This window comes from Accipiter gentilis, chromosome 2 (assembly GCF_929443795.1).
Source record: "Accipiter gentilis chromosome 2, bAccGen1.1, whole genome shotgun sequence".
Classification (NCBI taxonomy): Eukaryota; Metazoa; Chordata; class Aves; order Accipitriformes; family Accipitridae; genus Astur; species Astur gentilis.
The window spans coordinates 50,899,143-50,913,493 of record NC_064881.1 but is presented as its reverse complement, the minus strand read 5'-3'; the positions used below and the strand labels follow the sequence as shown (position 1 = coordinate 50,913,493).

General features: G+C 44.2%; 1 protein-coding gene across 5 annotated transcripts in view; it reads left to right on the top strand.

The window, feature by feature from the left end:
* SLC45A4 (solute carrier family 45 member 4) overlaps window positions 1-14,351 on the top strand; it is a 90,376-nt gene that overhangs the window by 20,042 nt on the left and 55,983 nt on the right. For 2 of the 5 annotated variants that reach the window (XM_049819769.1, XM_049819736.1), the window contains exon 1: window positions 2,166-2,391. The exons of 1 other annotated variant lie outside the window; for it this stretch is intronic. The gene's annotated coding sequence lies outside the window, so the exon portion shown is untranslated. Of the gene's footprint in view, window positions 1-2,165; window positions 2,392-10,084; window positions 10,295-10,676; window positions 10,827-14,351 lie in introns of those variants that run through there. 2 more of the 5 variants (XM_049819758.1, XM_049819752.1) reach the window with 2 other exon arrangements.

The window sequence follows — 14,351 nt, the reverse complement described above, 5'->3', positions numbered from 1 at the left end:
TGGAAAATTACCCTTTCTGACTCTAGGCTCAGCTAAGGGCCGACAGTTAACAACTATCAAGCTAAAATCACATGAAGAAATACAATGGAGAAATATCTGGACAAGTCTGGACACGTCTGGACACGTCTGGACATTGCCAGAACAGGTCTAAAATGTCACGGTGAGGTAAGGACCATGCTTCACCACAACAGCAGGCAACAAAAGGACAAAAAAATAGTAATCTTTTTCAGTTACTTTAAAGTGAGGTGTCAAAACATCAGGTAGCCCAGGCTGCCACAAATCTACGGATAACAAGAAGCACATTTTGGAAGTTGTAACTACACCCACATCCTGAGATCTCTTCTCAGTGATTTCAGTTGTGTTTCAGTTGTGATTTCAGAGTCTCATATAATTTCCACTAAAATCTTTTCTGTTACCACAAGTCATTAGACTTTTCTACTACTATAAATATAGGTATATTTTGTTTCTTCTGTGGAACAAACTTTAATGTTTTATTAAGCTATACTACATACATTCAGTTGTGATACAATGGATGTTGTTTTACTGTCAAGAGTAGGTGTTACACTGGGCTATTGTCGGTATGGTAACTCTATCTTTACCATTTGGATAATTAAGAGAATTATTTTGCCACTTTTTTTTTTTTTTTTTTTCCAAAAAGCTAGCAATATCATTACAATATTTGTAAACATCAGTAGTATGTAAAAAAACCCCATCATTCTTTGAATAGACTTTGGGAATCCTCATCAGAGGATGGTTAATTTAGTGAGTTGTACATGACTGTGGTCATGCACCCTTTTCAGTCCTTGGTCTGAATTAGCCTAAAAATAAATGCATATTGATAATAGCATTCTAGAATAAAAGACTAATGCCTTTTTTTGTTTGTTTCTTTAGGGCTTGCAATTGTAGTATTTTTGTTAGACTCAAGATTCATATTGCTTTTTAATAGTGCATAGACGTCTACAGTTCTTCCATTTTGCCTTCTGTGGTTTTCCTTTTTCTTAAGTCTGGTATGCTTCGTGGTTTATTTATTCATGAGCTGCAGAGAAAGAAGTTCACAATAATAAAAAATTGTTTTGGAATATACAGTTAACGGCGTGTCAAGAAACAGAAAACAATTACACTTAAGTAACGTAATGTGCATTTTTACATGCCACTCACAGACTACTTTATGCATCCCCAGTTTATGTAAGTAATGAAAATTAAATATTACGCTACCCTGCCCAACGCTGTCAGCACAATTAAGGCTAGGAGACGTAAGTAATTGGGAATAAAACCCCACACGTCTGAGCTAAAAAAAATGCAGTCTTTCATGGCAAGTTTGCAGGGGGTGCTTACAATGCAGCAGGACCGTGGCTGCAGTCAGGACCGAAGCGTTGTAATTTCCTGGAGGTCGCTGCACGTTGTATACCGAGCGTTGTCCATTGTAGACGCGATGAACGCGATGGTTGCCTGGCACGGCACACCCCGTTGAAGCGCTGGGCTGGATGTGCGGAGAGTCGGCTCGCGGCCTCAGCAGAGGCGAGGTGGGGAGGCAGGGTGGGACCTCGCGTGTGGCCAAACCTGAGGAAAAGGTGTTTTTTTTCCTCAAGACGAAGGAAAATTTTGGTAATTTCGGGCCAACGCGTTTGGGGTATCTCAGGTAGGGAAAAGCGTCCATTCCTGCACTTTCCGAGTTGTTAGTTTGGAGCTGTACTTGACACAACTTTTTCGGACGGGGAGAGGGGGCTCAGCGCCACGTCGCCGCCGAGTTTCTGTGGAAAACGTGCGCAAAGTCGGTGGGGACAGATCAGGTGGCTGCCTCCAACCGCCCTCCGGAGCGGAAAGGGGCTCCCTTTCCGCCCAGGAGCTCCCCTTCGGCCCCGAGAGAGGTGCCGGCGGGCTCGTCCTTCCCCCCCACACACACCCCGGACAGCGGGAACGGCCGCTACACCTGACCGGCCCCCGGCAGCCGCCCGCTGCCCTCCCCGCCTCGCCTCGCCTCCCCTCAGGTGGCAGCGCCCTGGGGGGATGCCCGGTCGCCCCCGTAGCCCGCCCGCCCGTCGCCCTAGCAACGCCCCCCCCGCCCGCCACCGCCCCTAACCCCCCTCCCCTCCAGACCACGCCCCCCTCATTGCATATTCATGACCCCCGGCGCGGGGAGGGGGGGCGGAAGCGGAAGCGAGAGACGGTTTCCGAGGAGCCCGGTATAAAGCGGCCGCCGGTGCCCGGTGTCGCCCGCCGCGCTCGTGCCGCCGTGAGTGACCTCACCCCTCCCTCCTCCTCTTCCTCCTCCTTCTCCTTCCCCCTCCCCCCCCCCACCCTCCCCGCCGGCCGCCGCGGCAACCTCCCGGCACCGCCGCCTCCCCCGCCGCACGGAGCAGGTCCCGGGTGCAGGGGGAGACCCGGGGGCAGGTAAGGGGGCCGGTGGGCGAGGGGCTTCGGGGGAGGGGGAGGGGGGGGCGGCTGAGGTGTAGAGAGGTGGAGGGGGGCGTGAAGGTAAGGAGCGGTTGGCGAGGTTTGGGGTGAGGGGCTGGGGAAGGCGAGGAAGGGTTTGGGGTGAGGGGCTGGGGGAGGCGAGGAAGGGTTTGGGGTGAGGGGCTGGGGGAGGCGAGGAAGGGTTTGGGGTGAGGGGCTGGGGGAGGCGAGGAAGGGTTTGGGCTGAGGGGCTGGGGGAGGCGAGGAAGGGTTTGGGGTGAGGGGCTGGGGGAGGCGAGGAAGGGTTTGGGGTGAGGGCATGGGGGAGGCGAGGAAGGGTTTGGGGTGAGGGCATGGGGGAGGCGAGGAAGGGTTTGGGGTGAGGGCATGGGGGAGGCGAGGAAGGGTTTGGGGTGAGGGCATGGGGGAGGCGAGGAAGGGTTTGGGGTGAGGGGCTGGGGGAGGCGAGGAAGGGTTTGGGGTGAGGGGCTGGGGGAGGCGAGGAAGGGTTTGGGGTGAGGGCATGGGGGAGGCGAGGAAGGGTTTGGGCTGAGGGCATGGGGGAGGCGAGGAAGGGTTTGGGGTGAGGGCATGGGGGAGGCGAGGAAGGGTTTGGGGTGAGGGCATGGGGGAGGCGAGGAAGGGTTTGGGGTGAGGGCATGGGGGAGGCGAGGAAGGGTTTGGGGTGAGGGCATGGGGGAGGCGAGGAAGGGTTTGGGGTGAGGGGCTGGGGGAGGCGAGGAAGGGTTTGGGGTGAGGGGCTGGGGGAGGCGAGGAAGGGTTTGGGGTGAGGGCATGGGGGAGGCGAGGAAGGGTTTGGGCTGAGGGCATGGGGGAGGCGAGGAAGGGTTTGGGGTGAGGGCATGGGGGAGGCGAGGAAGGGTTTGGGGTGAGGGCATGGGGGAGGCGAGGAAGGGTTTGGGCTGAGGGCATGGGGGAGGCGAGGAAGGGTTTGGGGTGAGGGCATGGGGGAGGCGAGGAAGGGTTTGGGCTGAGGGCATGGGGGAGGCATAGGGCTGCAGAGGTGGAAACTGGAAAGGATTGAGCTCTATGGTGAGGGATTGGGCCAGAGGAGTTGTGGGGCTGCAGAGGTTGGGAAGGGATGAGGAAGGAATAGTTTGAGTAAGGTGAGGTTAGAGAGGCTTGATTGTGGTGTCTCTGATAGTGTGTCCTAATGAGGTGAAGATGGGATGAGAAAGGTGGCTGAGTGCCCCTTTAGGATTAAGTTGGGTGGTGATTATGCTGGAAGAGGACTTGACAGAGGGGTCAAATATGGAAATTTGTGTAGCTTTTTAGGCTTAAACTTCATTAGTCTACAATGTGAATAATTCCACACTTAATCTGTAACTTGATCTTGGTGTTTTACCATAAAACATTTGAGTCTCACCCTCACCTAGTCTGATATGATGGTGGGAGAGTACTTGGGGAAGAAATTACTTAGCACTTAAATCTCCCATGAAAGCTGCAGTTTTCCTAAAGATGATGTTATCAGTGATTTGCATCTCTAAGATGCCCTAATTTAGCACCCTCAGCAGGTGCGGAGACTCTGTTTGACCTTGAAAAATACTCTTTCCCTGTGGGGCAGTTTTCTATTGTAGTGATTGGCCTCCAGTATCCTCTATGTATAGAGGAAAAAAGGAGGGGAGGAAAAGATCTAGCCAAGGCTCTGACTTGGCACTGCGTGCAGTGAGTGAATCAATGTTGCTAGAACTTGGCTAATGCACTGAATTACAAATGGGAAAGGATAGGGAAGATATTGCAGGATGTTGAATTTTGGACAGAAGAGGTGATTTCTCCTTCAGAAAAGGAGAGACGTTGCAAGAAGTGGACCTACAGGGATAGGCAGCACTGTGAGTGCAGAGCACAGACAGATAACTGCAATGTTAGGATTTAGGAGAAGAAATTGTGCTGTTACAGCATATATTCTTACTGCTCTGTAAAAACTGTTCCAGTGTTATCTGTGTCATGTTCCACTGCCTTGATCAGATAGTACTACTAAAATATTTAATGAAATATGGCTTGAGCAGGTGTTTGAGCTCAAAGAGTGAGCAGGTGAATACTTTGTTTTCCTCTAGAAGTCAGGCTTTTTCATAAATATCTGGCAGAAGTGGTTGCTGATGTGATTGCCCTGACATAGCTTGTGTGCCGCCTTCCCCCACAGCAGTATTGCAAAAGATAAGGTCTTCCTTGCTTGGTTTGTTTAATGATCATACTGGACTGTTGAAATGTTCAACTGGCCTAATTTTTCCCTTCCTAAATAAAGGAATTTCAGACAAGAGATTAAGATATTTAGTTGATACTTTGGCTGTAAATGCTTCCAGAAGTACTTTTTACTGTAAGTTTGGAAAGCTGACACTACCTTAAGCTCTTAAAAGTGCATCCAGTAGTCTCTGAGGCATCCAAAAACATCTGTGAGCTCCTGTGTCTGTCAGGTAGTGGCAGCTGCTGTCTTGGAAATGAGAGCTTCATTCCCGTATTAATGAGATTAAATTGGGTATTTAAGGGAGTTTTCATGACAAAATAACAATTTCCATGATGTAATGGATGGGATCAGTGGAACAACTTCTATTTTAGTTTGCTATTTGTAATGTCAGGCCAATTTACATGGGTTGGCTCATGCCTCTCTGAGCAAGCAAATGATAGCAGTTCTTGCACTCAATTATGTACAACTGAGGCACCTTCAGTAAAACTGAAAATGTATGGTTCTATAGATAACCCTCTTGCGTAAGGTCTGTTAACTCCTGCTGGAACCTGCTGTTCTCTGGGAGTTTGTCACTGAAAGGAATGAGCGGTATCTGCTGACATGATCATGTTTGGATGCTATGGGGACTGCTTGCAAATGAAAGCAATCCTCTCCCTCAAAGCTGAAATGTGACTTAGCAATTCAGCCTATTCTAAATACACTTGTATTGTACTGCCTTAAGTTGACAAGGGAGGATGTCTTCTGCTGGAGGTGTACTTGATTAGTGGTGAGAAGGTGGTGAGAAAACTGACATAGCTGGTGAACTTGCTACTCCTTCTGTGTCATGTTACAACAAAATTCATGAAGTGCAACTTTGTCCATGTGCCTTTTCAGTGGGGCAACACAAGTGAAATATTTACCTGGCTTCCAATGAAGCAATACACATGCTTGTATGTCTGAGTACACGTGACAATTTTTCACACTGAAGCAAGTGTGGCCTATCTGAGGGCCTTTCTGAACCAGTAGGCTTTATTCTGCCATGTGGAAATACAGGCTCTGAGGGGCTTAGAGAAAGCAGGCTGAATTTGGACACATCTTACAAGACTGTGACATCAGAGGTTAATTACCTTTAAACTCACTCCAGTCCTGGATTCACCGACAGCTAGGAAGTTGGGTCTTGGTAATTTAATATTGCTCTGCTTGTGTGCTGAGGCTGGAATGTGTGGACTCTGCCTCTATCCTTGTATAAACTTGTTTTAAATGGATCACTTCTAAAAGCTGTGAGAATATTAACATTGGGATGGTACTTGCAGTGTATTTTACCAGTGAGACTGTATCTTGCATTCAAAAAACCTTCTTGAAGTAAAAATGTGCTGCCAACTGAGTAGCATAGAAAAGATGCTTAAGCTTTGAGAGGCATATTAAATGCCTAGGTGGGAAGCTGGTGGCTGAAATGACTTGCTAGCTGCTAGATAATCCTTGCAGTTGTGAATACAGTTGCATGTACCACTAATGTACTTTCAGCAGACACTGATTTTAAGCAATAAACATTTCCTTTACATGGTAGAATGCGATCTTGTCTCACTTAATCTGTAAAATCTGCCTGTGATGTACTTCTGTTGTTCTTAGTTGAACACCTCATGACTTCAAGCTTCAACTCCTAGAGTAGGTAGCCAGTTTCACTCGCAGTATGTGGGCACCTCTACTTGCATGTTAGGCAAAAACAATGAAATGCTTTCACATTGCCTGTCAAGCTCTTTTTGAGTTTAACTAGCAGTCTGTACCTCTAGTGTTACTCCTACCAGTAAAAGCCACACTAAAATACTTGCATCAAATGATCAAGCAGTGTGTGGTGAGCAACTGAGCACATGTGGTGGTGTCATGACTGAGATAAAAACAAGCTTCACTTGCACTTCAGACTGACTTTAATGTGATGGTTAGTGTAAAAGCCTGCTGAACAAAGGTAAAGCTACTTGAGTTGAAATGGGGCTTTCCAGTCGATCTGGCGGGAGAGCTGCTGTGGAAGCGATGAGGCTGTCACGTGATGGAGGGGGAAGCTTTAGCAGTTTGCAGAGTTAACTGGTAACATGAAGAACTTTGTGCTGCATTTTAGTTTTGCAAGGGTTGGTCCCATGACCTTTACCTGTGATACTTGCAAGATCCCAGCCTGTGACCTGTTCCAGCTATAGCCATAAGATTCATCAAAACTGTGCTGACAATGGCATAGCCTTGTGTGCAGTTGTTGCCACTAGAGAAGGCTTAACCGATCTGATATCTATTCTGTTAGAGCTCCTGGTCTTTCAATTTGTGGCACACTGTCAGCCTTACTAAACAGCTTCCATTCAACAGTGTGGCTAATTCGGGGAATACAGAGTGCAATGATTGTTACTTGGCTTAATATACCAGTGCTAAAACGATATGAGTGTTTGAAATAATACTTCCCTAAGTAGAGCGTTACTGCTGCTAGTTAACAAGTCCAATAAACTTTAGAGCAGAGCTGTGTGTGTATGTTGCCATACAGAAGCTGAAAATACAAATGATTCTGGCAAATCCAGTTGCCAGAAAGTTGAAGCAGAATGCCTGCTGTCAGGATGAGTGACACCATTTGTTAGCTTGACAGATAGCTGGTGTTTCAGTTTGAGAGTTTCCTTCCAGGCAGGAGATTCTGGACAGTCCAGAAACCAGGCCTGGAAGCAGGCAGTGTTAAACTGTAGAGCTCTGTGCTGTGAACTAAAGACTTTACATGTTTTTGGTAAACTGCTGCTGGTCAGGTGACTGTTTTATGGTCAGCAGCTTATCAGTTACCCACACATCTTGCACTTGGGTTACAGCCCTACTTGGAGTAACCACCCAGAACTTATACTGGTAGAGGATATTATGTCCTCCAGCTGGGACTGTGAGGGTCTCTTGAATCCAAGCACTGAATAATTATTGGTATCCTGAATAAACTGGTTATTCTGTTATGCTTCTGTATCACAGTTCACTCCTTCAAGTCAAATAAGATACTCTGCATGAAAAAGATCTGAGTTCATACTATTAAATCTAGACCTCCGATAGAGTTGCTGGAGACTGAATTTGCCTCAAGTTAAAAGCTGAACTTCAGGCATCTCAGCAATGGCTTCGGAGCACTGCACAGGCTGAGTCAGTGGTTTGTGTGCTGTGAACTGCCATCTTAGGGAGACTGGCTCACAGTAGCTTGACTAAAGCCCCTTAGTGCTGGTTATTTCCAACAAGTACTGTAAAGTCATTTAGGCTGCAACTGGCATACTGCATTATAACAACTCAGGAGAAGCAGCCAGGTTTTCTCATCAAACTTGCTTCTGGCAAGCATCAGGACACAAGGCTTTCACTGGGTAATGATTTGGTTTGGCAGAGGAGCTGCTTCTGACCTTGGTTTGGTTCTTACTGGCACATGACTCTCAACATATAGGTGATGGGAAGTTGGTCTCCACAATGTGGACAACTAATAAAACTCTTAAAACCCACTCAGAGGACTTGCTTTCCAGGACTCCCATCTGTGAAGGATATAGGCTATTAAACTATTCTCTTGAGCTTTAGGGCACCTGGCTGCCTTGACACTTTAGGCTTGACTGGCAGGCTCTTGCAGTGTTACATGAAGACTGATTAATCTGGGGGTCTGAGGTGCTCTGGGAGTGGACTGAGAACTGCTCTCCTTGTAAGACTGAAATTGTCAGTCAACAGCTGCTATTCATGTAGCAAGGCATAAAAGGGTAGGAGGAGGTGAACAAAACTTAGCCCAAAGGAATAGACTGAAGATGCTTTTTAAAATCTTGGTGTGTAAACAGCAGCAGGAAAGCATTACCCCTCAATTGTTTTGTTAAACTATATCTGAGGTGGATTTTATCAATGTTCTGGGAGAGCAAGACTGGTGCTCTTAGCAGAGCAGAGAGAGAACCTAGCTTCCTCATCTTGTTTTAAATGAGAGCGCTAATGTTTTTGTAACTGAAATTGAAACCAGTGTTATGCTGACCCTGCATATTTTCTGTCCTCTGCTGGCTGGCCTGGACTACTTCTGCATGCAGTATAGTTCATTTATTTTGGAGACTTGAAAACAAGCCATTATCACCCTTTGGTGCTAGATAAATAAATGATCTAACTGGTGGCTGAACCCAAAGTGCTCTTTTCCAAAAGTACAACTGCATGTCACACTTATCATCTTCATTCTGTCCTTGAATGTATGATCAGTCTTCCTGGACCACATCCAGAAACCAGTGGCTTAACCCAACAAGCAATGACTACAGAACAGTCAGATTTCTGTGCCACTTAATTTCCTATCATCACTTATACACAGCAAATTGTCTTTCAGAATACACTTAATCTTGAGCGCTGTTTAACCTACAACTTGCTTATCAATCATATAGGCATACAAATAGGAGGAACAGGAATCAACTATTCAAATAGTCTTGATGCTGGATCTTTGCTTCCAGGTGACAAAAGAGCTTCAGGCTTTGTGGTTTGGGTTTTATTTGTAGGGAGGGAGAAAGCATGCATACAGGGTAAAAATACTCCTCTCCTTTACGAGGGGAATATCTGAGCAAGTATACTGGCCTGTTCAGTCTGGCTCTGGGTACTCCCAGAGGAGTGATTTGAGACTCTGAACTATTGCTCCTTAGAGTAGTGTGGCTGGCCGGCTAACTCCCAAGAGTTTAAAAAATAACCCAAAACAAATGTACAACTTGCTTTAACACTAACACATCTAGTGCACATGTCCTGTTTGCTGTCTAAAAATGTATCTGGGGGAATCAGCTTGTGATGTAGGTTTGTTCTTGTTCTTTTTCTTGGCTCTTGTTCTGCTCCTAACTTTGGTGTAGAGAGGGAAAGGGCTTATACTTCTCAGTGCAGGAATTATCCTGTTTCCAACATCGTAGCTCTTCTGTGGCTCCGGCTGCCATTCACATTGCTTGTTACAGCCTTAAAGTCAAAATACTTGGCTACTTACATGGGCTGAAAAGGGGAGTGATCTGACAGTTATCTGTACCGTTTGTGCTCCTACAATTATTGCTGGCCTTACAGTTGGAGCTTTTTTCCTGCTGCTTTGCTTTCAAATCACCTTTCCAATTTGTCATCTTCCAGGTATGGTCTGTTCAAAACTCTCAATATGCAGTTGCACAGTAGCAGATCTCTCAGTCCAGTGGAGAAATGGCATTGAACCAGATAACATGTGTCCTCTTCCAGATGGTCACTCTGGGATAGTTTGTGTGACAATTCAGGATGCCATTTGAAAATAAGCCTTTTGACCCTGTAGTACTAGTGGGATCTCTAATCTTCTTTGTATGCATATGAGCTGGGCTGGAGTGCTAGATAAAAGTATATCTATCATGGCCTTTCAACAGTGTAGTAGTCCTGAGCTAAGCTGTATATAAAAGGGGTTTGAGTTCCCATCCAGTGAATCTTACGCTAGCATCTTCCATAGATGCCTATTCATCTAGTGGGTGTGATATTAAATTGTTAGCAATTCTTTTACTTGTTAGGAACAATAGGATATACTTGTGGGCAAGTAATAGTGTTTGGTGTGATGACTTGAGATAGTCTTACTGCTTTGTTTCGGGGTATTCTTAGCCTGTTCATGGCTAGATCAAATTAATACCACTGTCTACATAAAGCCTAATGTCTCAGGGATGTTCAGTATAAACTTGACTCTGTACTCCTTGAACAGATTTCTTTGCATCTTCCCGCCTCTGCACAAGTCACTTCATGGTAAGCTACACTTATACAAAAACCCCAGTGCTCAGTAACTGCAAAATGCTAAACATACATGTTTATCAGACTACAAACTTCCAGCTCACTCCAGCAGCCCAATATGGCATGGCATTTCCCTAAACTGCACTTAGTAGCTTTCTCTTCCTCATTAACTACACTCCTAAATTAACACTCTTTCCATCAGATCAGTTCCAGTTCTTGTTAAGGCTGGTTACTGAATAACTGGTTGTAATTAATGCCTAAATTTATCACTGGTACAATAATAGCTACACTGTTCCCTTAACTTCAGCCCCTTTCAGAAGCTTCTGGTCAACAGACTCGCTGTCTGTGTGGTGCTCTAAGGAGTCTGTGTAGGTAGTTCTAAATATCTCACTTGCAGGATCCTTCACTGAACTTGACAACAAGTTGCCTTGATTGTGGATCACAACTTCATTCTGCCTACTTGGAATTTAGCAATTGATGTGCCCCTGATGGCCTTCACCAATTGTTGAAGTTTTAGGGGCTTTCCCACTGACAAAGCCACAGGCTGGTAAGTAGCCCATGGTCAAACATCGCTACTAGAGAAAGCTTTAAGTCTGTACATAGCAATTACTGTATTAAGACTGAATGTATACACCATAGCTTACAAAAGACAAATTCTTTTAATTAGGGAATAAGATTTCAGCATTACATGCAGAAATTGGTGCATTCCAAATGATCTGGAGATCTTTCCTCTAGGAAATGGGTTAAGAAAGCTGCTGCAGTTCTGAGCTTTAAACATTCTCAGTAAAATTGCTTTGTACTTTAAAAAAATAGTCTGAACTAGAGAGGTGTTCTAGAGGAGATGTTGGTAATAGTTCTTGAAGCTTTAATATTAAGGGTATATTGTCTAATAAGAGCAGAGTCTAATGCTAATGTCTTTAAACACTTCAGCTCTGTATTTATAACATCTCCACCATGTGATATACTGTCTGTCTTGCATCTAAATTAGTGTGGTTGGGGTGGAAGCACTGTGCAAATGAAAGCAATGCTTTATCTCCAGTAACAGCATTCAGTACATTAATATTGCATCTACCTGTAACTTGGAAAATGAGTGGAAGCCTGCCAGTGACTAATATTAAAAATGGGTGCCTTATTTTTGCTTCAATGACTGTCCAGCATAATTTCTAATTCTTACCTGGTGTGGTTATACTAGTGCCATTATAATGCTTCATTTTCTTGTTCACTGTTGATGTAGGGATTAAGTAACTTTTTAATTGAGTAATAGTGATATCTCTTCAAATGAAAATAAGAATACTGGCTAATTCTTGGCTTTCACTGAAGAAATTTTTAAAATACTGGACAAGACTGAGAGCAAACCAGGAAGCCAAGGCTGGAAACTTCTAGGCTCCATTGTATCTGATAAAGCAAGCAAGAACCCAGAACTTTTCCTTCATTGATTTGTTAGCCTCACTGGACAAACTGTAGCTCTAAGTTGTTTGATGTGAGCAGCTAAGACTAAAGCTACACAAGTGTGTCTTTTTGCATGGGTTTAGGTTTCTAATAATGCTATTGCCTTTGCAACCTTGCAGGAAAGAATGAAAATATAGAATGCTTACATGACCAATGAATACATCTCAAATTGTTTATATCTGAGCTGGTAGTTGCATGTTAGATCTGCATTCCCCAGACTTCTAAGTAGAAGGTTAGGCACAGACTTAAACTGCAGATTGTGCAGGGAAAGCCTGAAAGTCTGGATAGCTTTTCTCATCAGTTAGGTGTGCAGTTTCACTCATGGCATATGTGGGGAGGATGTATCCAGAGTGACAGACAAGTGTCACTGTTCGTGATCTAGTGGGATTCAGACTATGGCTTTAGTGTGTAACTGCCAACACTTCTGAAATCAGCTTAATCATAGCCAATGGTAGTCACACCTGCTCCTCATGGTAGCAAGTGTTTAACAGAAAGCACATATGTGTTCAGTTTATTTTTGTATAGCGAAGAAATCTGGGATCAGGTCACTCAAGCTCCTACTGGCGTGGCTGGGTATGTTATCCCATGTCTGTCCTAAAGTAAACTGGAGTCTGTTTGGATTGCACTAGTTTCTTCAGTAGGAATTAACATTTCATACTGAACCTGGGAAACTTGTCTATGCTAATTTCAGTTCCATGTTCTGAAGGCTGATAACACGTTATTTCATAGAATTATAGAGTTGTTTAGGTTGGAAAAGACCTTTAAGATCATTGAGTCCAACTGTCAACCCAACACCACTATGCCCACTAAACCATGTCCTGTAGTGCCACATCTATGCTTTTTTTTAACACCTCCAGAGATGGTGACTCCACCACTTTCCTGGGCAGCCTGTTCCAATGCCTAAAAACCCTTTCAGTAAAGAAACTTTTCTAATACCCAATCTAAACCTCCCCTAGCGCAACTTGAGGCCATTTCCTCTTGTCCTATATGCAGAGTTTTGCACTTCATGTGAGTGAAGGTTTAAGCCTGGTTGAAGCTTATTTTTACAGGACAAATATTCTTTCATCGGGAAAATACAGGATAGAGTTGCACATTCTGTATTCATCTTGTTTCTCCAGATTTCATGTATGATGAGTGGGGAGCAAGGGCATAGTAAGTTCTTGAAGGTGTGCTGAGAAAGTTTTCCTAGCCAAAACTTTTTGGCAATCTGCAGTCAGTGCAAACTGCAGTGTGTATAAGTGAGAAGAACTTTACAGACACTACATTAATTATTTTACTGCAGGGTTTATTTTTTTGCTAGTAAATAATTTGTTGTCCCCTAACTGTCTACCCCAATTAAGTTATCTTAAATTTACTGACACTTGATTGAAAACCAGAATGCAAGTTAGAGAGCAATGTGTTACATCACAGCTGTTTTAATGTGGAATTGCAACCTAGAAATTTAAGTGTCTTTTGGCTTAAAAATAAAGGTTTAAAACAAAATGGGAGTGACCTTTTGAACTATGTCTGTTTTACTCCATGGTGATCTGTACTTCTCCAAAGAAGTTCATGGGTCAAAAGTCTGCCTTTTTTTTCTTTTAGAAATTTGTATAGAGGAAATATGTTCACATTAGACATTTGCTACTGGAAGAACAGAAACTTAAAGCTCTTAAAGCATAATAAATGCATCTTGCTGAAATGAGATAACAGGGTTGTGGTGCCCCTGTTTTGTCTATTAAATTTTGGCTGCTACACAAAGCAATATTAAGAAACTTCAAGTCTATTTAGGCTCTTAAAGCCTAAAACATTTAAGTATATATTATGCTTCACTGCACATTGCTTTAATCAAATCTTATTCCTCCCAAAAATCTGGCAAGTGATTGTTCAAACAGTAAACACATTAGTTTATTGCATAAGCTGGTACTGTAATTGGAAAAGTAAAATGACTAAGCAGTGTTCTTAAAGCTGTCAAAATAAAATACAGCCTAGAAGGGCAATCTATGCTTTTCATTAAAATAAGCTTTAACAACCATGAAATTTCTCACCCTAAGGGCTTCCTCACTCTGACAAGTGACTAAAATGTAAAATGTCAAATACCTTCATGTGCTGACCAGTAACTTGCACCAACTTTAAGATCTGTTAGTCAAATACTAAATGTACTTACTTTTTAACAAGTTACAAGAACAAAATAGTTTCCTCCCTCAGCTGCTTGTGTTATCACTGAAGGTGCACAACTACACATGCAGCACATGTAAATGTCTGTGCCTTTGTGGAACCTGGTAGCTAGGCAGTTGTGTGTGTGTGCTCACAGCTGAAGATGCAAGAGTTGCAAGGAGGAACCTCAGCTTGTAACCATGAGAAAGTTATAAATGAGTTTGGCAAGGAGGGAGTGAACCTGCTTTTTGTCTGTCTTATGTTGCATAGTGACACTTCTGTTACTGATAGCACGTAGAGAATATGCTATAATCCTGGTTACAACTTGGGTCTTCTGGCTCTTGTCCTTTCTATTATTTCCTCCCCCCCTTTTTCTAGTTGGCTCAATCTGTTTATGTACAGCATGCTTTGCTCACTGAAGTGTTCTGATTGAATGTTGTCATGTTTGAGGAATCATTACTTGTGTGAGGTGATCCTCACCTCTAGCGTA